This window comes from Rhinopithecus roxellana, chromosome 15 (assembly GCF_007565055.1).
Source record: "Rhinopithecus roxellana isolate Shanxi Qingling chromosome 15, ASM756505v1, whole genome shotgun sequence".
Taxonomy (NCBI): Eukaryota; Metazoa; Chordata; class Mammalia; order Primates; family Cercopithecidae; genus Rhinopithecus; species Rhinopithecus roxellana.
Genome location: NC_044563.1, coordinates 96,673,911 through 96,699,566, shown reverse-complemented (window position 1 = coordinate 96,699,566; position 25,656 = coordinate 96,673,911). Strand labels below are relative to the sequence as shown.

Sequence of the window (25,656 nt, the reverse complement as noted above, 5' to 3'; positions counted from 1 at the left end):
TCAGATATTGAATGCCGCCCCTATTTGGGGACTAAAAATAAGTCTTCCACTGAACTGGCGGGGCTGGGCTGTTAGCGAGATGGGCTGTCTTGGGCTGCTTTTATGTGTGAGACTCTGTGAGGGCCGCGCTTGAAGTTTAGGGCTAGAGGTGGCCCGAAGCCGTCCTTGTGGCAAACTGGGCTGGGCTCCGGACCTCCCGCTGCACTGTCAATGGGCGCTCGGATGACGTCTGTGTCCCGGGCGCCGGTGCTAGCCCCGTACTCCGGCGGCCAAATGGCCCTGGCTGGAGGGCCCAACCAGCAACCCAGGGGAGTAGAGATGAGAGAGGGCCCGTCTACTCCCGCCCACCAGGGTCTTCTCTCTCCTGCCCTTTCTAGTCACATGCCGAGGTTTTTCCCCGGGTCCCGAGGAGAACAGACACAGCCCCGCCCAGTCTATTTCTAGGAGGTGGGTTTGTTGAATAAAAAAGGTCAAGTGGTCAGGTCTGCGAGCTAGTCTATGGCTAGGGGGGACAGGACGGACACCTGGCAAGGCCTGCCCTGCCTGTCCCCCCAACCCAGGCCGGCCCGCCCGCCCACGGCTGGCCTCCGTAGGCCACATTCTTGCGCTAAGTTCGTGAGGCTGTGGGAAAAGCAATCCTGAACCGGCCAAGGGCCGGCGAAGCTGATCCCGCAATGGCATTTTGTTTTGAACAGTTGCTGGGGTTGACGTTTCCTCATAAGGTAAGGTGTCACTGGACAGTCGGTTGCCCAAATGTCACATGTATAATTAGCCTGCGCACTCAGCACCTCTTCCCTGAGGCCCGCAGGCACGGGCTTGGCCGACCCGGTCCGCTCAGCTCCGTTCTGGGTTCCAGGATTCCCGAGGGAGGGCTGAACCGGCCAGGGCAGCCTCGGGAGGCCGTGGCAGAGAAGACTGACGGTGTAGCCTTGTCTTGGATTTTTAAAATATTTTCTTTTCTTCTCTTCCTATTTTATCTTCTTGTTTTTCGGCTGTTGAGGAACTATTGGTAATAGGGGTACTGGACACCAGGATAGAGTACAGACTGAATGGGAAAAGGAGATGCAGAGAAAATCTGGCAACATACCTATTCTTCACACCCCACCCATGGGGGAGGGCTGCTAGTGGCCCTCTGCACCAACCCAGTAAGACCATCCCAGGCTTGGCACTGTGTGTCCTGGCTTGGATAGGGACTTCAGGCTTCTAGGTTGGATTGTTCACCTGTGTCTGTGCTCCCTCTCACCCCCACTCCCACAGGTCTCTCAGAAGTTAGTGTCTGTGCTCTGATTGCAGCTTCTGGTTACCCCCTCCAGGCCTAGCCACTTGGGGCTGCTAGTGATCACTGTGGGAAAGCCTGGGCAGATCTGCTGTCTTTCCCTGTCTCACTCTGGTTCAGCCTGGGGTTCTTAGGAGCAGTGCCTTGTTGTTGCTTGAGCTTCCTGCCTAGCTTCCTAGATCCCAGTGTCAGGTCTGCTTTAGCCTGCACTCTCTGGCAGAGACCAGATTTCTGCAGCCGTGAACATGACTTTCCCTCTGTCACCCTGTGCAGTTACCGTGGAATTCAACACTTAACGTTAGGCGCTTGCATCAATCTTCCTCCTCCCCTTGTTTCTAGGCCACTCAGATGTGCCTGTTACCTACTAGAAGATTCTTTTTTATTTCAAAACAAACAAACAAGTAAACATCCTAAATCTTTCACAAGTTTAGTGGGACAAGATTAGCTTTTCTTTTCTTTTTTTTTCTTTCTTTATTTGAGACGGAGTCTGGCTCTGTCGCCCAGGCTGGAGTGCAATGGCATGATCTCGGCTCACTGTAACCTCCGCCTCCTGGGTTCAAGCGATTCTTTGCCTCAGGCTCTGGAGTAGCTAGGATTACAGGCACACGCCACCACGCCTGGCTAATTTTTGTATTTTTGTAGAGATGGGTTTCACCATGTTGGCCAGGCTGGTCTTGAACTAATGACCTCAGGTGATCCGTCTGCCTCAGCCTCCCAAAGTGCTGGGATTACAGGCATGAGCAGTCGTGCCCTGCCCAGGGTTAGCTTTTCTATGGCAGCAAAAGTGTACCTTTTTTGGTGGGAAATGGGGACACAGTTTATTAAGTTGCATTTGCTTTTCATTGAACTGATAAAATATTTCATTTTCTCATAACAGGAGAAAGTTATGACTGATTTAGGTATCTTCTGTGCAGTTTTGAAAGTTCCTTTTTGAATACACATATGTGAGCACATGGGCAGTAGGCCAAATGACAAGTAGATTGTTTTCCTTCTACATTTTTGAAAACTTCATAAATCAAGAGAAATTGTCCCTATTAAAAAAAAGCAAACAGCCAAAAAACAAGTGTTTCAAACTCTGAAAGCAAGTGAGCATCACAATTATTAGGTCTAGTTTAAGACTAAAGATAGTAAGTGACCAGGATCCGCATATCAAGTACCAGGGCATTAATTCCACAGACATACTGACATCCTCTGTTGCTTTTCTCATGTACTACCAACACCTCCTTTCTTTTCTCTTCTCCACCATATTCCTTCAGTTATAGTGGCAAAACTAGATAGCTTTTTATTTATTGTTTATTCTGTTTATTGTTGCTTTTATTTGATGTTTTGGAAGTCATGAGAAGGAACATCCTCTTGGTGTGTATGTATTTTTTAAAATGCACAAAAAATTGAGTTCTTTATTATGGAGCATGATATAAATTCCTATAATAGTATATTGTGTCACTACAATACAACATTATATTATAAAGATAAATATAAAAATATTAATAAAACAGTATCAAGTACCTATACCTTACGCTGATTCTATAATGGATTTGGTAACTGAATGCCTAGAAGAAATGAGATTAAGTAGGAAAATTATATTGTCTGTTGGGCATTTTTTCAATAGTAGCAGAAAACAACAGATATTTTTCATTTTAAGGGAAAAGCATATATGTACAATATGTTAACATAACTGGCAAATCTTTCTTTTATAATGCTCTAAAATATATTACTGTAAAAATGATAAATTTTGATGGCATTATTGAGATTTTATGTCTGTTTCTATTTGACCTCTTTTAGGAATTATTTAGTTATTGGTCACTGATGAAATTGCTACACATATCTATCTTATATTGAACGTATCAGTGACTTTCAAATAATTTTCTTTCAATTAGTACAATAGGTATTGGAATAAATGAATTTCTTTTGAAAATGATAACATACATTGGCTTTAACCCCTACTTTTAATATTTTCTATGCTTTTCTGTTTTGTTTGGTTATGTATCTCTTTCCATGTTTGAAAGCATTCTCTTGTTAGTGAGAGAATTCATACATATATATACATACATATATATATTTTTCACTATTTACAAACAACTTTCTATGATAGTATAGAATAGTACAACAAACATTTTGGTTTATCTAAGAGCTATTTATTTTAATATAGTTTAGGGATGCATATATATCAACTGATGTTTTTCAAGTCAAGTGAAACATTCCATCAAGCTAATGTGTCTGAGAATACCATATCAGGCACAGACAGGTACTAGAAATGATAAAACACAGATAACTTACAGTAAGATATTTTGCAGATGGGATGTATTATCTGCTCTTATGAGGTTAGATGGGCCATATTACCATTAAAAAATTAATCAAGTTATTTCACAATTATCAAGTTATGTAGGTATGTGAGATTTAATGATAACAGATTTTATTATAGAAATCTGATAAAAATGAACATTCACTGCTGTTTAGAGGAAGAAATGGACTATCTTTGGGTTTGGATTGCTTCTTAAGAAACATGCCTCTCCTCTATTATTTTTTCTAATAAGGAAAATAATGTATTAGAACAGTTTATGTATTAATCCTGAGTGTACATTTTCTACTGATTATGCCCTGAATCTCAATATTCAAGTAAAAAAACCTAGTGCTCCTATATAGTGTAGGAAAAGCAATTTTTATTAATGTAAGCCCATTTTAAATGTGTAGCATATCCTTTTGGCTTGAAGTTTTTCAAATGTGATCCCATACTCATTGTTTTGGTGAGCATTGTATCAGAAACTCTCACCATATTTTCATTATATATTCATTATTTATTCACAGGAAAGTGTTTTTATTTTCCTTGTTCTGTGGAAAAGGGTAAAAGTGTTTCAGTTAATTATTTTGTTTAGACATTTAAATAAACTGGAAATAGTTCAAAATTTGCATTATGGTTTTTGATAGAGCTTTTCAATTTTTAAGTATTCATTGTAATAGTTTGGATAGAAATATCAGTTGAAGAATGTGGGTGGAGGGTGTAAAATGGAAAATAATTTAAATCTACTGCAGACTCTCTCAGCTCCAAAACGAGTACTGGTCTGTTTTTCCTCAAATCTGTGGTAGTCTTAAAAAAGGGAACATGAAACCCTAAAACCTCAGAGAAGCAGTATCGATTCAGTTCCTAACTGCAAATCCTTCATATCTTTGCTCAAAATATCCAACTTTACACCAATATTAGCCATTCTTTTTATAGTGATACCATGCTTAGTAAAAAACTTCTAAGCACTGAGGTCAGGTGTTGAGATTGGATTCTAGTTTATTTTTTATGAATCAGATAAAGATTTCTGTGCATGAGACCATATGTGAAGATGAGAGAACAAGAACATTTCCATATCAAAGGCAATATATCTGAAGCTGCATGGTAATTAAAATGCAGTGGTTTGGACTCTGTGCACTAGCACTTAAGCAGAGCATTGCTGGGACCTTGTGCATCATGCAGGCGGTTGCCTCTTGCATACTTCTTGAAATACACTTATAATTTTGTACAAACATTTATGCCAGTCCACACTTTGCTGTGGATAATTTGTATTTCATCCAAACCATTCAAAGTAGAAGTTATTTTTTGAGCTACCCCCTCATTATGGCTTTTGTGCCTCAACTATTTTTATTCTTCTTGTTTGTATTTCTTTTTACCAGAATGATGGCTTGTTTATATTCAGAATCTCTTCTTGCTCCTCTAAGACCCCTAATATATCACTCATATTTTATTATTCACTCAAAAAACTTTCATTTTTAGGAAAGATGTGAGTTATTTTCTGAGGTTAATTGTAGATGCTGTAATCTATTATAAACTAATAAACCACATTAAAAATCAACTGCCTACTTATTTCTACTTTATAATGCTAATATATTTAGTAATCCTCACAAATTTGCACAATACATATATTGGAAAACATCCTTTTTTAAATACTTAAAGAAAAATTCTGATATATGTCTTTTCATTTAAATGGCATGAAAATGTGTAGTGGCGTTCTCTTTCATGATACTTCAAGTGAACAACAATCATTTGAAACTATAGAAATCTTTATATTTATCTAAAGAGTTATCTCTTTCCATTTATAGGGGGGTGTTTGATTTTATTTATCAAGAACTGAGTTAATATTTTAGCCTGTAACTATTTGGGGATAAAATAGTGAAATGCAAAATCTAACAATTGGTAGTCCTGTGTTGTATATATTTTAGAAATTTTTGCATCTTTGATGACCAACTTCAATTTGCTGCTCTGTAATCTACTGGCTTTTCTATTTCTGTATTTGCTCTCTTTCTACGAACATTTTGTTGTGGTGTGTGTGGCGAGGAATTCGTTGATGTATTTTATTTACTAAGCTCCCATGGTCTATAAAGACTTCTAAATATTTCTTTGGATTGAAGCACCATGTATTAAAGAAGCCTAAAAGTGATATTATTAAATCCTTTAAGAGTTTTGTATGTTTTAGCTATTTTGAATCATATTACTTAAGTATATTGGTTTGATGCTCTTCAATGATGATATGCATAAATAGGCATAATAAATATAAGATAAATTCAAAGCGCACTGTATGATGTGCATATTAGTGTGTATACAAACATTCTATGTCTCTCAGTTCTCTCTTGATCTCTTTCTTCTCAGAAAAATCTCCCACGATAACCCTTGAAATGATCTGTTATCCTTGCTACCTTCAATAATTTGTTGTTTCCAGTCATCTTAAAGAGATGAATTGTCCATCTTTAATATATCCATTCACATGTAAAAAGGGACTTTATGCTGTTTGTGATTTTGACTTCACCGAGCACAATTTCTTTGCTTCTTTGAAAAGTGGTTCTTTAAAATTAGACAAAGAAAATTAAAGATGCTTCACTTTCCAAGGCTACACAAGCCCAATATGTAGAAAAAAGAAAATGCAACAGTTTTTTTTTTTTTTTTAAAGAGCATACTCATTCTTAGGCATGGTTGCATATGCTACATTTTATACTTTACAAATAGGTCATTGAATAACATGAAGACTTACTAAGTTCTAGACACCCTGAAGAGCATTTTTGAAACTGTGAGTCTTTACTTTTAAAGGATTTTCTCTTCTTCTGAAGATTTTCTTAGTTGGTAGGTGGAGAAACTTAGGTGTGGTTGTCTTGATACTAAGCAAGTTATTGACAGAACTGAATAAGAATGCTCCCAGCTAAGAGAGAGTAGTTCATTGTAATTTCTTGGGGAGGAATATTGAAGGTCAGGAAAATTTTTATTTTCTCAGAAATAATTTTCAACTAGGTCCATGGGCATTGAACCTTCTGTGTATGAGAAGTCAGCTCCTCTCCTCCCCATATATCCATGGTATAATCTCTAAGCCTCAGTTTCCTTATCTATAAAATGGGAATAATAATAATAATATCTACATCATAGGGTTGTTTTGAGGATTAAATGAGATAAACTAATTAAAGCACTAAGCCGAGGGATTGGTATAAAATAAACATTTAATACATGCTATTTGTTATGGTTGAAGTGGTTCTACACTTACAATTATCTGGATCTGGCTTCCCATTCCAGCTTTACTACATAATTGCTATGTAATCTTTGGGAAGTTACATAACTTGCTTCTTTTCCTCTTATGTAAAATAGAAATAGCAATATAGGTTCTTAACTTTCTTTCCTTGAAAGGAGAATTAATCTATGGTCTGGAAGATTTAGGATAGAGTAATGACTAAATGTAGAGTTTACATGTTCAACTTCTCAAATTTGATAAAACTACAATTCTAAGGCCTAGAAGAGAGTTTGAAAGGTCATTTCATTTGTCATTGCCATATAGTATTGATCATTCTTTCTCCATTCTAATCAGTTAAGAAGTTCTCTTTATTTTGAAAGCCTGCCAAAAGGGGATTTTATAATCTTTGGTTATATATATCAATGATTAACAGCAGAGATTTCTTTGTGTCAAATATACCCATCTCAATCTGTTTTCTCTTGCTTTCATTTTAAGAAAAAATGAAAGCAGACATTCTTCTTCACTTGAATGATAGACCTATATGTGTGAAGAGCAAAATTAAACTTCCAATTTTGATTTTTGGAAGATTTTCTTTTGTTTTATTTGCTAAACTAGTTGTGTGACCTTGGAAAAGTAATGCAACCTCTACAAATCTCAATTTTCTAATTTTAAAAATGGGGATGGTGATATAATTTATTCCATGGTTTGTTAGAAAGATTAAGTTTGAAGATACTATATATATACACATATATATACATATAAGTGAGTAGAACAGTTTTGGATAACTGTGTTAGGATAAATTGACAATAGTTATATGATCAGTACAAGAACCATGGCATGAGAAAGCCTCTTATTTTCTCTTGTATTTATAGTACTCGTCAGGCTTTAAAGTGCTTTCATATTCATTGCCTCACTCAATAAAAGGTATGTGGAGTAGATAAACTTACCAGCCATACTAATTTTCTACTTGATATGAATCAATGTTTCAATTGGGTTTTGCTTCAGGATATTATTTACTTCGAACAAAGCTTGTATGTCATAAGTTAGAACTGGCTGTTTTGGCCCTCTTATTTCCCAATCTCTTTTGAGGTAATGTCAGTGCTCATTTATTGTATTTTCATACTTACTTCCAGAGCCAAATTATTGCTGCATTTCCCATACACCAATGGAAAAGAATAATATCATGCTGATCAGAAGCATTAAATATCAGTTCTATATGTCTTTGATTAATACAAATTAGAAAATTATGTAACAATAAGTGTGGCAAGTTTGATAGAAAACACTCTTTCAAAATATGAGGTTCATTAATAAAAGAATCCTTGATGGTGAAAAGGTTGAGAAGAACTTGATTACATAATTTCAAAGATGAAAATGCATGGTACTAATGAAGAGGTATAGATATAGGTGATTCTGTACAGTGTGCTTGCTAATTACTATCATGGCAGAAGTACCTATGTCAGGGAAAGCTTCTAGTAGGAGATGGCCTTTGATCTGTGATTTAAAGGATGATGAGGAATTGGCTTTAGGTAACATCCTAAAGAGAACTGAACATGGGGGAACATTTGACAGTATAACTAGCTTTTCTGTAGATCTGACACTGAAATGTCATGGACATGTTTCTTTGTGATTCCTAGAAAGGCTGTGTCTGTCATGAATGTGATATGGACATAAGCCAGCAGCTTAGCTACTGCACTTCTCTTTCTTAGCTCAGTTTTGTGGTCAGGAACATTGTGAGTGCGTTTTAAGGTACAGAGGAATCTTTCAAATTATTACTTTCCTTCAAATACGTCAACTAGGTATGAAAATTACAGTAAGTGGCTTATTAATATATGAACTGATGATCAGGGCTGTGATAAAATCTTGTATCTTACACTGTAATACACTTTTAGAAAATGGACAAGCAAGATCTTAAAGAAAGAGCTGTGTCTGAAAGCTTTTAGATCTAGGTGTTATTTCTGTTTTGCTTATGTGATGCAGCTCTTTAGGTACCTCATATTTATAATTAAGTTTTTCTAATGGCAAAGTGGGCATATATCGTAACTTCTTTTTTATTGAGAGATAATGTGAAAATAAATTAATCCTCAGAGTGGTTATTTGAGGTTTTTGGAAGAAATACAAATTATAATTATACAATGATAATGATGAATAGTAGTAGTGGCAGAAGCAGCAGTAGCAGCAGTAAACTCTCTTTACTCCTGATAACCTTCCAATAGGGATGATAAATCCACTTATTAGGTTTTTGTTTTTTCAATCTTTTTGTTTCTGTTTTTAAGAGATGGGGTCTTGCTCTGTTGTCTAGGCTGGAATACAGTGGTGCAATCATGGTTCATTGAAGCCATTCCTGGCCTTAAGCAATTTTCTTGCCTCAGCCTCCTGAGTAGCTGCGACTACAGAAGCCCATCACCATACCTGGCTAATTTTTTTTTTTTTTTTTTGGTAGAGGTGGTATCTCACCAGGCTAGTCTTGAACTTCTGGCCTCAAGTGCTCCTCCTGCCTTGGCCTTCCAAAATGATAGATTATCGCTTTGGAATTAGGAACCATCATGCCCACCTAATTTTGTAATCTGGAAACTCATGTTTTCTAATAACTTCTGAATGCCTTTTCTCTGAGCCAGCAGGCCTTTTATATTTCTAGTTTGGAAGCTCTCTGGTGTTTAATAACTTGTTTCTCCAAGTTAAACACACTTACTGAGTTTTGCGGCTTATATGACTGCGACATAATCACTTTCTGAAAAGGAATTGGTGGTCTCATAGGCTAGAGGAGCTATGGCCGTGGTCTACAATGGCTTTAACCTATTTTCCTCACCACCGCTTTGGCATCCTGGAGACTTGCATTGTTGGTAATGGCATAAAAAAAAAATGATGAAATCTCTAGATTAAAAAGAAAGGTTCTGAAATTTAGTAAATGAGGGGGAAAAGTATGTGAAAGTTATAGAAAACAGTTTAAAAACATCCTCTTAGTCATATTAAATTAGTTATGATGCTAAAAGCATCATATTTAAAGAACGTCTTCCTTTAAGGTTTTCAGTTAAGTTCCTTAATAAGAACCCAAAACCAGGCTGGGCACGGTGGCTCACGCCTGTAATCCCAGCACTTTGGGTGGCCGAGGCGGGCAGATCATGAGGTCAGGAGATCGAGATCATCCTCGCTAAGGCGGTGAAACCCCGTCTCTACTAAAAAATACAAAAAATTAGCCCGGCGTGGTGGCGGGGGCTGTAGTCCCAGCTATTCGGGAGGCTGAGACAGGAGAATGGCGTGAACCCGGGAGGAGGAGCTTGCAGTGAGCAGAGATCACGCCACTGCACTACAGCCTGGGAGACACAGAGACACAGCGAGACTCCGTCTCAAAAAAGAAAAAAGCAAAAACCAAAAAGAAAATAAAAATGGAAATAATATAGCAGCTGAACAAACTTTAAATAACTTGGAAAACAGCATATTAATCAATTGAATCTAAGGAACATTTTTTACCCTTGACTCTGGAGACTTAAATATATAAGGAAGGAAAATTTTATTGTTTTAAAATTTCTTTTTTTTTTTGAGACGGAGTCTCGCTCTGCTGCCCAGGCTGGAGTGCAGTGGCCGGATCTCAGCTCACTGCAAGCTCCGCCTCCTGGGTTTACGCCATTCTCCTGCCTCAGCCTCCCAAGTAGCTGGGACTACAGGCGCCCGCCTTGTCGCCCGGCTAGTTTTTTGTATTTTTTAGTAGAGACGGGGTTTCACCGTGTTAGCCAGGATGGTCTCGATCTCCTGACCTCGTGATCCGCCCGTCTCGGCCTCCCAAAGTGCTGGGATTACAGGCTTGAGCCACCGCGCCCGGCCTGTTTTAAAATTTCTTAGCTGTAGTCTTTTCCTACTATAACGATGCACAATTGAAATAGATATATTAGATATATTGAGGTTTAAAAAAGGATTTTAACCTTGGAACCCCTAACGGCATTTTTAAATAGATTGTCAGCTTTTTGATATCAGATTCTTTAAATGTTTACAGATAACAATAAGTCCAGAGAATGCGTCCACTTGTAGTTTTTGTATAGGTTTGTGTAATTTTACAGTTATGCTAATGTGGGCTCATGTACACTGAATACTTTTGACTTTTGTGTATGGCATTTTGCAACAGGCGTATCTTCTCTGAGGTATAAATATTCATATATATATATATATATATATATGTATATATAAACAACCTGTGTTGGGTAGGACTAGTGAACTTAGAGACTCATATTCTTATGTTAAGCATGACAGGGAAACAATGAGAAACAGCCTGACTTTTAATTATGACACCTTGGGCCGTTTTCCAAACCATTCATAGTTAGCTGTGTCTTAGTTGTGAAGTTTTGTGTTTGATTTCCTTGTTATGTCCACATGGAAAGCTCGTCAATGTTATCAGGAGCCATGTAAATAGAGAGTATATAAAAAGTATACTCCTTTATATTGTACATGAATTTTTTCTTTTTTAATTCTGAATTTATTTGTATAAAACAATACTGTTTTAGGTGTTAAGAGCTTGGGCTTTTGAATCAGCACACCCGGGATCAAATTTTGTTCTACCATTTACAATTTATTTGTTCTCTCTGAATCTATTTCCTTAAGTGTTAAATGAGAATATTAATGCCTTCTTCCTAGGATATTGTGAGGGTTGAGGAGATGATGTGCGTAAAACACTTGGTACCTTGTTTGGTTCATAATAAGTGCTTGGTTGTTATTTTTCTATGAAAGTCTGATTACAGTACAAAAATATCATTTTGTGCCCTTTGCATTCATTTTCATATTGAAAGAAAATGGTATAATTAAATACTTGAGAAGAAACTTCTAAGGTATATGGTGAGCATTCTGATTTTTTTTTTTTTCTAAAGGTGGATTTTGATTTGTTTCACGTTCTTCCCATCATTTATATAAGCAGGAATACTTACTCATTTTAAAGATGATGAAGGCCAAAGACACAATATAGAAATCCATGGCCTTGGTGTCTTTACTTTTATACTGTGTTCAAAGCTGACCATCATCATCTGTGACCCTCAAAATCTATCCCTGTTTATAAAGAGTATTCCATTACTCATTTGTCATGGCTCACCCTGAGTAAAGAAGGATGTTGGTAAGATGGCTGGCACTCCCCTATTTCCTTGACTCCTTGTCACTTGTTCTTATCAGCTCTATTTAATGTGCTTTAAACCTATCCCTTGAAGTTTTAATTTAATTTAATTTTTCATTTCTGTGTGTTCAAATGATTTTTTTCAAATTGGTGATGTAATCTTTATAGACAGATATAGAAATATCTATATGTGCTTTATGCTTATCTTTTATTTCTTTAACTTATTTATTTTAAAATTGCTTGCTGATAACTCCAGTATTTATTATTTCATTACTGAGAGCCATAGCTGGTCTCAGATTTTTCTTAAGATTCTTGCTCAAGGCACCTTATTTTTTTTCTCTTATGCTTAGCTGTTTTGTTTTGTTTTTATTTCAATGAGCTGATAGTGTTGCAGGGATTCTCTGAGTCCTAGAATGAAGAGGAACTCTTGTAGAGAGGATTTCCATTAGCCTTGCCACATTCTTTTGCATTTCCTTAGTACTACTTTCACATCTTTGGGCTGTTCTTCTTTTTTGATTTGTATATATGCTAGTTTCTTTTCTGATTTGTATATACCTAGTTTATTGGCAATTTAAATGCCAATAAAATAGGACATTTATATTAATGTTCTTTACATTTTATGAGGCTGTGCTTATATAGTTATTAATTTTGCTCATTTAACAAGTTTATATATGAGATAATTTAAAACACAGATATGATTTTATTAAATTTAGTAAGGAAGGTGTTAAACTATCTGGTCATTCTAACTTGTCCCAAATGAGCTGTCTATTTAATATATGTATTTAAGTAATATGTATATTACTAGTGCATCTTAAAAGTAAATACCTTTGATAATTAATAAAATGCTTGTTTCAGTGTTATCATGTAGTAACCTATAGCTGGTATCTTCCCTGATTGATTGGAGTGAATGTAGGAAACATTTTCAGTACCTGAGGTCGAACGGTCATAACTTGGGATATTCATGGAGAGGAAATGGAGATCTTAAGCATTCTAGATAGCCTAAATGCAGCTGGAGAATATTGCTGGTAAGGTTAAGTCTGGAAGAATTCCTCTGGCAAGACAATATTAAGGTTTGTTTGGGAGAACTTCTGACAGAATAGTGGTTGCCACATTTTGAATAGAGCGCACCCTTAGCAAAATGCTCAGGACAACCACTTCACCAGTGGGTTCACTTCCTTAGTTTTCCTAAAAAATTATTTTTTCTTAAAAAAGGAAGTTATTGTTGAGATGGTATCTTTCCTGGTACATATTTAAATGGCTCACTAAAAATTAGCACTTTGCGTATCAAATATAAACTGAGGCGTGTTGAGAAATATGTACATTCATTCATCTGAAAAGCAAGCATCCTACATGACATTTCTTTTGGCAAATCTGCAGCCAAGTTTTCTATGTCTTTCAACATTTTGGCAGTACCAACTATACAATGCCAGAAGACATCATTCACACTGCATTCTAGGTAAATGGTGACTCCAGAGTTTTGCATTACACAGCACTGATTTTTAGTTAAGGGAATGAATTTAAGTTTGTTGTCATGTTATTTTTTGTGTATTATTTTAACCTTTTTTTTATAGCAGCAGGAAGAACAAGTGCTCTTCTGATAGCATGCAGCTTTTTATCTTTTATAAAAGAACTTCAAAGAGGTTTCAAAACATTTAACTTTATGTTTGGTGAAATTTTGTAAAGTACTGATTGAGCATTGTATGATTTTAAACATTGTTGGAAAAATTGCAGCAATATACATTTATATCGATGTGCTTAGTATTTAAATGTCTTGCTGATTGTAAAGGGTTCATATTGTTTAACATCTGAAAGTACAATAGGGCAAAGTATACTGTTAATGATACTAGATATAAATCTCTATCTCAAATTGTATTCTTGATGATAAAACAAATTTTGGCCTATTTTTTGTGAGATATGCATGGATCATCATTGTTTCTGTCCTGTAATGTGCCTGCTATTGAGCTACTACTACTAGTACAAATGTCAGCTTGGTCACAGTCTTGTTATCATTAAGGCCTACATTATTAATATTATCCTTAAGCTATAGTTTTTTTGGAAGAATCATTTTAAACCACTTGGACATTTGTTCAGGGTTAATGTAGTCAACAACTAGATTAAATTATTTACAACCATTCTTCTTTACCCAGGATACTTCTGATATTGGGTGTTGCACATTAAGACATATAGACTCAATCTGTCAATCTGTATTTAAATCTAGGTAAGCATTAGTTTTTCTTACATTTAAAATAAATAAATATACCACAGTATATTTATGTAGTATACTCCTAGGATGTACGTACGCGCTTTGGAGACTACTGAAATAGAAAAGAGTGGGAAAGAGAGGTGAGGGCATGGTGAGTCAAGGAGGAGATGCATGGTCTCCAGATGACACTCTTCTGGGACAGAGTCCCTCTGAAGAATGTAGCCATAACTGGAAACCTGGGACAGGAAGTGGAACTACAGATTGATCAGTGTTGAGGTTCAGGAAGCAGTAGTATGGTATTTTTTTTTTTTTCTTGGGAGGGAATTGGTCTCACTCTGTCACCAAGGCTGGAATGCAGTGGCTCGATCATAGCTCACTCAGCCTCAAACTCCTGGGCTCAAGTGATCCTCCTGCCTCAGCCTCCCAAAGTGCTGGGATTATAGGCCACCAATGCTGTGCTAATTTTTTAATTTTTAAAAAAGAGACAGTGTCTTGCTATGATGCCCAGGCTGGTGTTGAACTCCTGACCTCAAGTAATCCTCCTGCTTCAGCCTCCCAAAATGCTGGGATTATAGGCTTAAGCCATGGTGCCTGGCCTAGTGTGACATTTTTAATATGAGAGAGGAAGCAGATTTAACCCATCTTTTATTCTTTAAGGCAAAGTAGTTTGAGTCATTTTGTTGGTGTGAGGGGGTCAGTAAAGTTCCATAGTTAAGTGTATTTATCATGTTCAGGAGAGGGGGTCAAGTGGAGAATTACTACTCTCCTGAGTGTCTGGGGCTCTTTGTTGTTTCTGCACCCAGCCTTCCTTGGATTTAGATAAAATCAGGGCAGAAGCTGGGAAAGCGCAGTAAGACAGCAGTTAGGGATGGCTGTAGGCAAGCATTATTATCAGTACTCTCTTTTCTTCTTTTCTCTAACTCATTGGTATATTTCCTGGGCAATCTGGTATAGCAGTAAAAGTCCAGTTTGGGAGTTTCAGCTCTACCAGTAAACTTTGGGTGACTTTGGCTAAATCACTTCTCTCTAGGAATTAATTCTTTCATTGGTGACTGGGAAGTTTGATGATCTCCAAAGAGGTCTGAGCTCTGACACCCTGCTGATACCCATCTGGGATAGTGTTCTGTGCTTCCCCTTAATATAGAACTTTCAAGCACCATGTCCACTGTGCCTTCTAAAGTGACAAATGCTAGGAATTTAATTTAATATATGAATTCATGCTAGTAGACTCATGAGCAAAAATGATACACCATTTCTAGCTGCTTCCCTTCACTTTTCCATACAGCTTTTCATAGAGTGTATTTCCATAGTGTGCTCCTGGAGAGTGCTCTTGCTTTCTAACTCAAAGTGTCTAATGAGAACTTTAGAAAGGAAGGAAGTATTAGCATCTGGAGGGTTGTGCCTGTGAAGGAGGTTGGGCTGGATGAAATAGGCAGGGCATTGGGACACAGCCATCAATTCATTGCGTGTGTTTGGCTGGACTGGCAGTAGTGGCCAGTGCCAGGTTTTTTGAGTATGGTTTCTGTCACCAACAGAGTTGGCTGTCTTTGAAGTCTGTTAGTTAACCTCTTCCAGAATCTTAGAGTGCAACTAGCACTCAAGAGAAGGAGGATAAAGGAATCTCTAGGAATTAAAAAAACCCAATTTTCATTAACAACTTAGTTCTCTTCTTACATCAATTTTTTGAAGCATTTAATAAATGAACAGATTTCTGATTTTCTCACTTTCTTTTCAGTGTCTATTTCTATGGATGGAGATAATATTGGTTAATGAACTGGATGCATATCACCAAACATATATTGAGCAGTTACCACATATAGACATAGATGCTTTCATAAGATGATGATAATAATAGTACCTATATAATAATTTTTGAGAGGTTTTGTTAAGCTAATACACTTGGAAGAGTACTTGATATGTTGTAAGCTTTCATTAAACATTAGTGATTGTTATTTTATTATTTAATCTACACAACAGCTCTGGGAGGTAGATGTCATTATTTTAGTTTTATAGAAAAGGAACTTAAGATTTAGAAAGGAAAAATGACATGCCCAAGTTTACATAGCCATTAAGTGGCAGAACCAAATCTAAACCTAGATATCCTGCCTTGAATTTCTATGGTATTTCTGCCATATAAATGCAGCTCCCTGTAACATGCAAGTTAAGCTAAGAGATTTTCCCCAGGTAATCTACAGACCAGATAATAAGGAGCTTGGACAATAGGGATAATAAGGTACTGAACATATTATTATGCGGTGTTGAATTTCAGCAGGTGTGGTTATTAAGGCAGTCGTTGCTTTGCATGGCATGGTGTTAACTGAAAGTCTTGTACATCATAACCCTGTCCTCACTTTGTATAGCTCTGATCCCAACTTGACACAATTCTCATGTCATGGTTTGATTTCAGTTATTACAGAATCATGCAAAGTGGGGACATGGCTGCACTATGCACTAGTTTCAGTTATCATGGTATGATGCAAAGTAGGGACTGTCCATGCTTCTGTGAGCTTCACATTCACATAAAGAAATTCTGAAATTATCTTTCCTTTGGACCAGTTAGATAATTCATTTCTATTTGATGACTCATTATCTTTTTTCTTTTTCTTATTTTTAGAGACAGTTTCTCACTGTCTCACCCAGACTGGAGCGCAGTGGTGTGATTACAGCTTACTGCATTCTTGAACTCTTGGGCTCAAAGGATCCTCCCACCTCGTCCTCTGGAGTGGCTAGGACTGTAGGTGAACACCAACATGTCCAGCTAATCAAAAACATTTTATTTTTATTTTTAGAAACAGGGGATCTCATTATCTTGTCCAGGCTATCTTTTTTCTTCTAAGACTCTGCTCCTGCTAAGGGAGAGTACTGTGTTGCCTAAGTAAGTTCTTGAAGGTCACTGATGATTGTCCTTTGGCTTTTAGACACGCCATCTCTGATATTTATTGCATCCAGTAGTAGATCTCTCTCTGTACTTAGACAGACACACTTGTTCTCTTTCCTTTTCTCTTTAATTTCTCCCCACCTCTTATTACCTCTAAACTTCTTTCTGAATTTATGTTATTTATGTAACTTTTTTTCCTGTTTCAGCAATGTATAGGGTGACCACTGAGGCCAGTTATCTCTCAGTTGGTATTTTATTACATGAAAAGTGATTTATTGCAGTAGACAGTGAGCAGCCATTAAGCAAGACCTGGGCCTTTTAAAATTTCTTTTTAGATATAGATACTTAAATTATTTTTAAGCACTTAGTAATCATTCCAGCCTGAAGGTTATTGCATAGATTTCAATTTTAGAGCAAGGTACTATTGAAAAGACTGAAGCTTTGAATCTTTCCTTGTCCCCAAAGTTTAAAATATTCTCAGCTGGGCATAGTGGCTCATGCCTCCAATCTCAGCAATTTGGGAGGCTGAGGCAGGTGGATTGCTTAAGCCCAGGAGTTCAAGACCAGCCTGGGAAACATGGCAAAACCCTGTCTCTACAAAAATAGTAAAATTAACCAGGTGTGGTGGCATGTGCCTGTAGTTCCAGCTACTCCGGAGGTTGAGGTGGGAGGACCACTTGAGCCTGGAAGGCCCTGGCTGTAGCAAGACAGAGTGAGACCCTGTCTCAAAAAAAAAAAAAAAAAAAGTAAAAAGAAAAAAAATCTCCCTTGAGTCTTTGTTGACTCCCCTGCCCCGCTAACACTGTGTTTTAAAACCTGTTTTTAGTATTCTTTGTCAAGCATCTTGAAGAGTAGAAATCCCATGCTGACTCGAATTTTATCTCTCTAACCTGTACAGTACTCGAGAGTTAGCTTGGTATGAAATGAGTTTGTGGTAAAAAGCATACTCCACCACTTTCTAACAGTAAGAACTTTGGCCTGTTGTTTTAATCTCTTCAGGCCTCAGTTTCCTTACCTGTAAAACAGTACCTACTTCTTAGGGTTGTTTTAAGGGTTAAATGAGTACGTATAAGTGCTTAGAACAGTGCTTGGCACACGTAAGAATAGGTGCTATATAAGCATTAACTATGATTAAAACAAATGTCTTTAAAAGAAGAATTCAGCCCAAAGTAAGGAGTACATTATTCAAAATACTTTATTTAAGGGGTAAAAATGAATGCTACTGAAATGTAATGTGAACTAATGTTACAATTTCCCCAACACAGGGACTCTCGAGTACCTTTGAGATAATTCTAGCTGTTCTGTAGTAATAGGTACTTTGAGAACCACTTCAACTGCAAATCAACAGATCTATTGGAACTAAAATTCCTTTATTATAACCTCTTCCTTTTTGAGTTTCATAATTTGTGGAGACTAGTTGATTTGGGCACAGAGTGAATTTGGATATGAATTTTCTCAGGGCTAGATTTGTGATGCAGCAATAACTGAAGAAGTAGTGACAGAGTTTAAAGAGGTGGCAGCTAGCAAACAGGATGCTTGACCCAGGAGGCATGTCCCAGGGCAGGCCTGGTGCAGCCTGGCTTGGCCAGTGATTGCAGACTAGATTTCTAGGCCGTAGAAGGCTATGGGTGAAGGCCACTATGATGTTGAGTTGGTAACCCTCTGTTGCTGTCAAGCTTTTTTGATGTGGACCCCAGTGTCTCAGGAGGTGCTTAGCTTCAGCCCAACATGGCCAGGAATTATAGGCTCATCCCAGAAGGTTCCTTATTGGAGGCAGCAGACTGTAGGATTTGAACCCAGGATTGTGTTATGACAATAGCTAAACTCTTTTACTAATCGTTCCATACTGTTTTCCTGGTGAAGGCAGCAGTGGAGAAAGGACAGTAGCTGTAGCAGTGGGGGCATCTATGTGTTCACCATCCAAAGGGATAGATGATGTGCTATCTGAGAGGGCAGCTGTAAAGTCAAAGGGGCTGCCTGTAGGCAACAATGTCATGATGATGATACTGGAGGAGATGGTAGTGGTATGGTACTTGTTACAAGCCTTTCATGGATCTATTAGAACTTGGGAATGCATTTTGGGTATTTGTACCTCAAATCATAAACTCATAGTCTTTGCATTATGGAACTTTAGAATTGAAAGGGTGTTCCAGTTCCCTTTTTTGTGGTGTGATTCCATTTAAGTGATGGTCCAGTCCATGCTGGGGGAGCAACAATAGGGAATTACCTCCTCCTTTCCACCAGAATGTAAGCTTCATGTGGACAGGAATTTTGTCTGTTTGGTCCTTGTTTAATAAAAATTAAACTAAAAAGTGACTGGAGCAGTGCCAGGTACGTGATAGGTACTTAAAATGAAAGAATGCTTGGATAACTTGGCTAAAAAGTTTTGTCTTATAAAATGCTCAACATTTTATCAGGGAAATACATCAGGGAAATACAAATCAAAACCACATGGTGATATTATCTCACCCCAGTTAGTATGGCTATAATGAAAAAGACAAAAAAAATAATGCTGATGAGAATGCAGAGAAAAGGAACTCTTATATACTATTGGTAGGAATGTACATTAGTACAGCCATTATGGAAAACAGTATGGAGGATCCTCAAAAAACTAAAAAATAGAACTGCCATATGATCCAGCAATTCCATTGTTTGGTATCTATCCAAAGGAAAGGGAATCAGTATATGGAAGAGATATCTGCACTCTCATGTTGATTACAGCACTATTCACAGTAACGTGGAATCAACCTAAGTGTCTACCAACAGATAAAATAGATAAAGAAAATGTGGTGTGTATATATATGCAATGAAATATTATTCATCCATAAAAAGAATGAAATATATGTCCTATGTGTTCTCACTCATATATGGAAGCTGAAAAAGTTTATCTCATAAAAGTAGACAGTAGAATAGTGGTTACTAGAGGCTGAGGAGGATAGAGGAGCAGAGGGGATAGGAGAGGTTGGTTAACAGATATAAAATTATAGCTAGATAGCAGGAATAAGTTCTAGTGTTCTGCAGCACTGCATGGTGACTACAGCTAATAGTAATTTATTATATATTTTCAAATAGCTAGAAGAGAGGATTGAATGTTCCCAAAACAAATGATAAATATTTGAGGTGATGGATATTACCATGATTTTGATCATTACACATTGCACACATGTATCAGAATATCACTATGTACCTCGCAAACGTGTACAATTATTATATGTCAATTGAAAAATAATACAAAAGCTTTATTTTATATATTGAACATATTATGTGCCAAGCATTATCTAAGGTTTACCTTACCCCTATGAAGTACATATTATTTCCAATTTATGGATGAGTAAACTGACACTTAGGCATTAAGTAATTTTCTTAAGATAATATGTAAACATAATGGTCAGGATTTAAACATGTAAGTATAACCACTACATAATATTATGGAATTATTATCTCTTTGTCCTAGATAACATTCTTGTCTTAAAAGATTCTAAATATTTATGGAAGCCACATTGCATTGTTGACTTATTAAGCTTACTGCCAACTAAAATTCACAAGCCTTTTGTTTATCATGTTCTCATCCTGTACTTAAGCTGCTGGTTGTTTAGGACCCAAGCACAGGAGCATGCACTTATTCTGGATACATTTTCTCTGATTAGATTAATTTGATCATTCTTTATTAAGATATTTGGGTTAGTATGCCTTAAAAATTTCATCAAGTATTTTTGGCATTTGTTTATCAAATCATATTTTTACTCCTTATTTTTGTTAATATTGTGTAAATGTTGATAGATTTTCTAGTGCTTAATTATCTTTGTATTCCTCAAATAAGCTACTTGGTTATAGTATATGTATATACATGTATATAATCATATTGCTGCATTTGAATTTTGTATATATGAAACTGTATTCATTTATTTTGGTGCTATCTTTATAAGGGTTTTGATAGTAGCATCTTGCCATCTTTGTAAAATGAATAGCAAGCTTCCATTTTTGTCTATGCTCTGAAATAATTTGGAGATCATAGGAATTGTCAGTTCTTAAGGGTTAAAAAATCTTACCTATAAAACTTCATACCTTTTAAAGAGGGAGATATTTAACAATATTTTATTGGTCTATTCATATTTTCTATTCTTTCTTGAGACAGTTGGCAATTATATTTTGCTGGGAAACCAACTATTTTATCTAGATTAAAAAAATATATTGGCACATAGTTGACCTATTATTTTCTTTTCTTCTTTTTTGTATCTGTGGTTATATTCTCTTTCTTATTCTTTATGGTTTTTATTTTTTTGAGATCTTTTGGGGTCCTAATTCTGTGATTTTACATATTATTAGAAACTTTGTTGAGGATGCTAACATTAGCTTGCATTTGTTCATATATCCACAAGGCTTGATTAATTAAATTCAACAAACATTTATTTTCTATGCCAGATAGATGCTAAAGATACAAAGGGTAATTAAAACAGGGCCTACTATAAGAAACAAATAGTATTTATATAGTATATATACAGTAAAGATAAAAATATATATAGTAAAGATAAAAATATATAGTATATATACAGTAAAGATATTTGAGACCATTTGTCAAATGTTTTGCTGAAATCCAGATATGTTATTTCTAATGTATCACTCATCCAACAAAAAAGTACTTTTTAAAAATAAATTAAACTTTTATTTTAGATTCAAGGGATACACATGAAGATAGTGTGATGCTGAGGTTTGGGGTATGATTAATCTTGTCATCCAGGTGCTGAGTACAGTACCCAGTAGGTAGTTTTTCAGTCTTTGCCCCCTTACTTCCTCCCCAGGTAGTCCCTGGTATTTATTGTTTCAATCTTTGTGTCCATGTTTACCCAATATTTGGCTCCCCCTTATAAATGGGAACATGTGGTATTTAGTTTTCTGTTCCTGTGTTAATTTGGTTTGGATAATGACCTCCAGCTGCATCCATGTTGTTGCAAATGACATGATTTCATTCTTTTTTTTTTTTTTTTTTGAGACAGAGTCTTGCTCTGTCGCCCAGGCTGAAGTGCAGTGGCATGATCTTGGTTCACTGCAACCTCCGCCTTCTGGGTTTATGCAATTATCTGCCTCAGCCTCCTGAGTACCTGGGATTACAGGCATGTGCCACCATGCCCGGCTAATTTTTGTATTTTTAGTAGAGACAGGGTTTCATCATCTTGTCCAGGTTGGTCTTGAACTCCTGACCTCTTGATCCACTCGCCTCAGTCTCCCAAAGTGCTGGGATTACAGGCGTGAGCCACCGCACCTGGCCATCTTTCATTTTTATGGCTATATAGTATTATGGTATTCCATGAGGTATATGTACCACATTTAAAATTTTTATTTTACACTAAGTTCTTGGAGACATGTGCAGAACATGCAGGTTTGTTACATAGGTATATGTGTGCCATGGTAGTTTGCTGCACCTATCAACCTATCATCTAGGTTTTCAGCCCTTCATACATTAGCTATTTGTCCTGATGCTCTCCCTCCCCTCCCCTCCTCCACAGGCCCTGGTGTGTGTTGTTCCCCTCCCTGTGTCCATGTGTTCTCATTGCTCAACTGCCACTTATAAGTGAGAGAACATGTGTTTGGTTTTCTGTTCCTGTGTTCATCTGCTGAGGATGATGGCTTCCAGCTTCATCCATGTCCCTGCAAAGGACATTATCTCATTCCTTTTTATGGCTGCATAGTATTTCATGGTATATATGTACCACATTTTCTTTATCCAGCCTATCATTGATGGGCATTTGGATTGGTTCCATGTCCTTGCTATTATAAATAGTGCTGCAATAAACAGAGGTGTGCATGTATTTTTATAATAGAATGATTTATATTCCTTTGGATCTATACCCAGTAATGGGATTGTTGGGTCAAATGGTATTTCTAGTTCTAGATCCTTGAGGAATCGCCACACTGTCTTCCACAGTGGTTGAACTAATTAACACTCCCACCAAGAGTGTAAAAGCATTCCTATTTCCCCACAGCCTTGCCAGCATCAGCATTCTTGACTTTTTAATAATCCCTATTCTGGATCCATAATCCTGGGGGGGCGGAGCAAGATGGCCGAATAGGAAGAGCTCCAGTCTCCAGCTCCCAGCGCGAGCGACACAGAAGACAGGTGATTTCTGCATTTTCAACTGAGGTACTGGGTTTATCTCACCAGGGAGTGCCGGACAATCGGTGCTGGTCAGCAGTTGCAGCCCGACCAGAGAGAGCTGAAGCAGGGCGAGGCATTGCCGAACCTGGGAAGCACAAGGGGGAAGGGAATCCCTTTTCCTAGCCAGGGGAACTGAGACAAACAACACCTGGAAAATCAGGTAACTCCCACCCCAATACTGCGCTTTAAGCAAACGGATACACCAGGAGATTATATCCAACACCTGGCCGGGAGGGTCCCACGCCCACGGAGCCTTCCTCATTGCTAGCACAGCAGTCTGCGATCTAACTGCAAGGCAGCAGCGAGGCTGGGGGAGGGGCGCCCGTCATTGCTGAGGCTTAAGTAGGTAAACAAAGCCCTGGGAAGATCCAACTGGGTGGAGCTCACAGTAGCTCAAGGAGGCCTGCCAGTCTCTGTAGACTCCACCTCTGGGGACAGGGCACAGCTAAACAACAACAACAACAATAACAAAAACAAAGCAGCAGAAACCTCTGCAGACGCAAACAACTCTGTCTGACAGCTTTGAAGAGAGCAGTGGATCTCCCAACATGGAGGTCGAGATCTGAGAACGGACAGACTGCCTGCTCAAGTGGGTCCCTGATGTCTGAGTAGCCTAACTGGGAGACATCCTCCACTAGGGGCAGACCGACACCCCACACCTCACGCGGTGGAGTACACCCCTGAGAGGAAGCTTCCAAAGCAAGAATCAGACAGGTACACTTGCTGTTCAGCAGTATTCTATCTTCTGCAGCCTCTGCTGCTGACACCCAGGCAAACAGGGTCTGGAGTGGACCTCAAGCAATCTCCAACAGACCTACAGCTGAGGGGCCTGACTGTTAGAAGGAAAACTAACAAACAGGAAGGACACCCACACCAAAACTCCCTCAGTATATCACCATCATCAACGACCAGAGGCAGATAAAACCACAAAGATGGGGAAAAAGCAGGGCAGAAAAGCTGGAAATTCAAAGAATAAGAGCACATCTCCCCCTCCAAAGGAACGCAGCTCATTGCCAGCAACGGATCAAAGCTGGACGGAGAATGGCTTTGACGAGATGAGAGAAGAAGGCTTCAGACCATCAAACTTCTCAGAGCTAAAGGAGGAATTACGTACCCAGCGCAAAGAAACTAAAAATCTTGAAAAAAGAGTGGAAGAATTGACAGCTAGACTAATTAATGCAGAGAAGATCATAAACGAAATGACAGAGATGAAAAACATGACACGAGAAATACGTGACAAATGCACAAGCTTCAGTAACTGACTCGATCAACTGGAAGAAAGAGTATCAGCAACTGAGGATCAAATGAAGGAAATGAAGCGACAAGAGAAGTCTGAAAAAAAAGAAGAAAAAGAAATGAACAAAGCCTGCAAGAAGTATGGGATTATGTAAAAAGACCAAATCTACGTCTGATTGGAGTGCCTGAAAGTGAGGGAGAAAATGAAACCAAGTTGGAAAACACTCTTCAGGATATCATCCAGGAGAACTTCCCCAACCTAGTAGGGCAGGCCAACATTCAAATTCAGGAAATACAGAGAATGCCACAAAGATATCCTTGAGAAGAGCAACTCCAAGACACATAATTGCCAGATTCACCAAAGTTGAAATGAAGGAAAAAATCTTAAGGGCAGCCAGAGAGAAAGGTCGGGTTACCCACAAAGGGAAGCCCATCAGACTAACAGCAGATCTCTCAGCAGAAACTCTACAAGCCAGAAGAGAGTGGGGGCCAATATTCAACATTCTTAAAGAAAAGAATTTTCAACCCAGAATTTCATATCCAGCCAAACTAAGTTTCATAAGTGAAGGAGAAATAAAATCCTTTACAGATAAGCAAATGCTTAGAGATTTTGTCACCACCAGGCATGCCTTACAAGAGACCCTGAAGGAAGCCCTAAACATGGAAAGGAACAACCGGTACCAGCCATTGCAAAAACATGCCAAAATGTAAAGACCATCGAGGCTAGGAAGAAACCGCATCAACTAATGAGCAAAATAACCAGTTAATATCATAATGGCAGGATCAAGTTCACACATAACAATATTAACCTTAAATGTAAATGGACTAAATACTCCAATTAAAAGACACAGACTGGCAAACTGGATAAAGAGTCAAGACCCATCAGTCTGCTGTATTCAGGAGACCCATCTCACATGCAGAGACATACATAGGCTCAAAATAAAGGGATGGAGGAAGATCTACCAAGCAAATGGAGAACAAAAAAAAGCAGGGGTTGCAATCCTAGTCTCTGATAAAACAGACTTTAAACCATCAAAGATCAAAAGAGACAAAGAAGGCCATTACATAATGGTAAAGGGATCAATTCAACAAGAAGAGCTAACTATCCTAAATATATATGCACCCAATACAGGAGCACCCAGATTCATAAAGCAAGTCCTTAGAGACTTACAAAGGGACTTAGACTCCCATACAATAACAATGGGAGACTTCAACACTCCACTGTCAACATTAGACAGATCAACGAGACAGAAAGTTAACAAGGATATCCAGGAATTGAACTCATCTCTGCAGCAAGCAGACCTAATAGACATCTACAGAACTCTCCACCCCAAATCAACAGAATA

The 25,656-nt window shown here is 37.7% G+C and overlaps 1 protein-coding gene across 11 annotated transcripts in view; it reads left to right on the top strand.

Annotated features, from left to right (window-relative positions):
• SOX6 (SRY-box transcription factor 6) overlaps positions 1-25,656 on the top strand; it is a 702,902-nt gene that overhangs the window by 1,292 nt on the left and 675,954 nt on the right. Inside the window, exon 1 of one of the 11 annotated variants that reach the window (XM_030918949.1) lies at positions 627-722. The exons of the other annotated variants lie outside the window; for them this stretch is intronic. The gene's annotated coding sequence lies outside the window, so the exon portion shown is untranslated. Of the gene's footprint in view, positions 1-626; positions 723-25,656 lie in introns of those variants that run through there. 11 annotated transcript variants of the gene reach the window in all.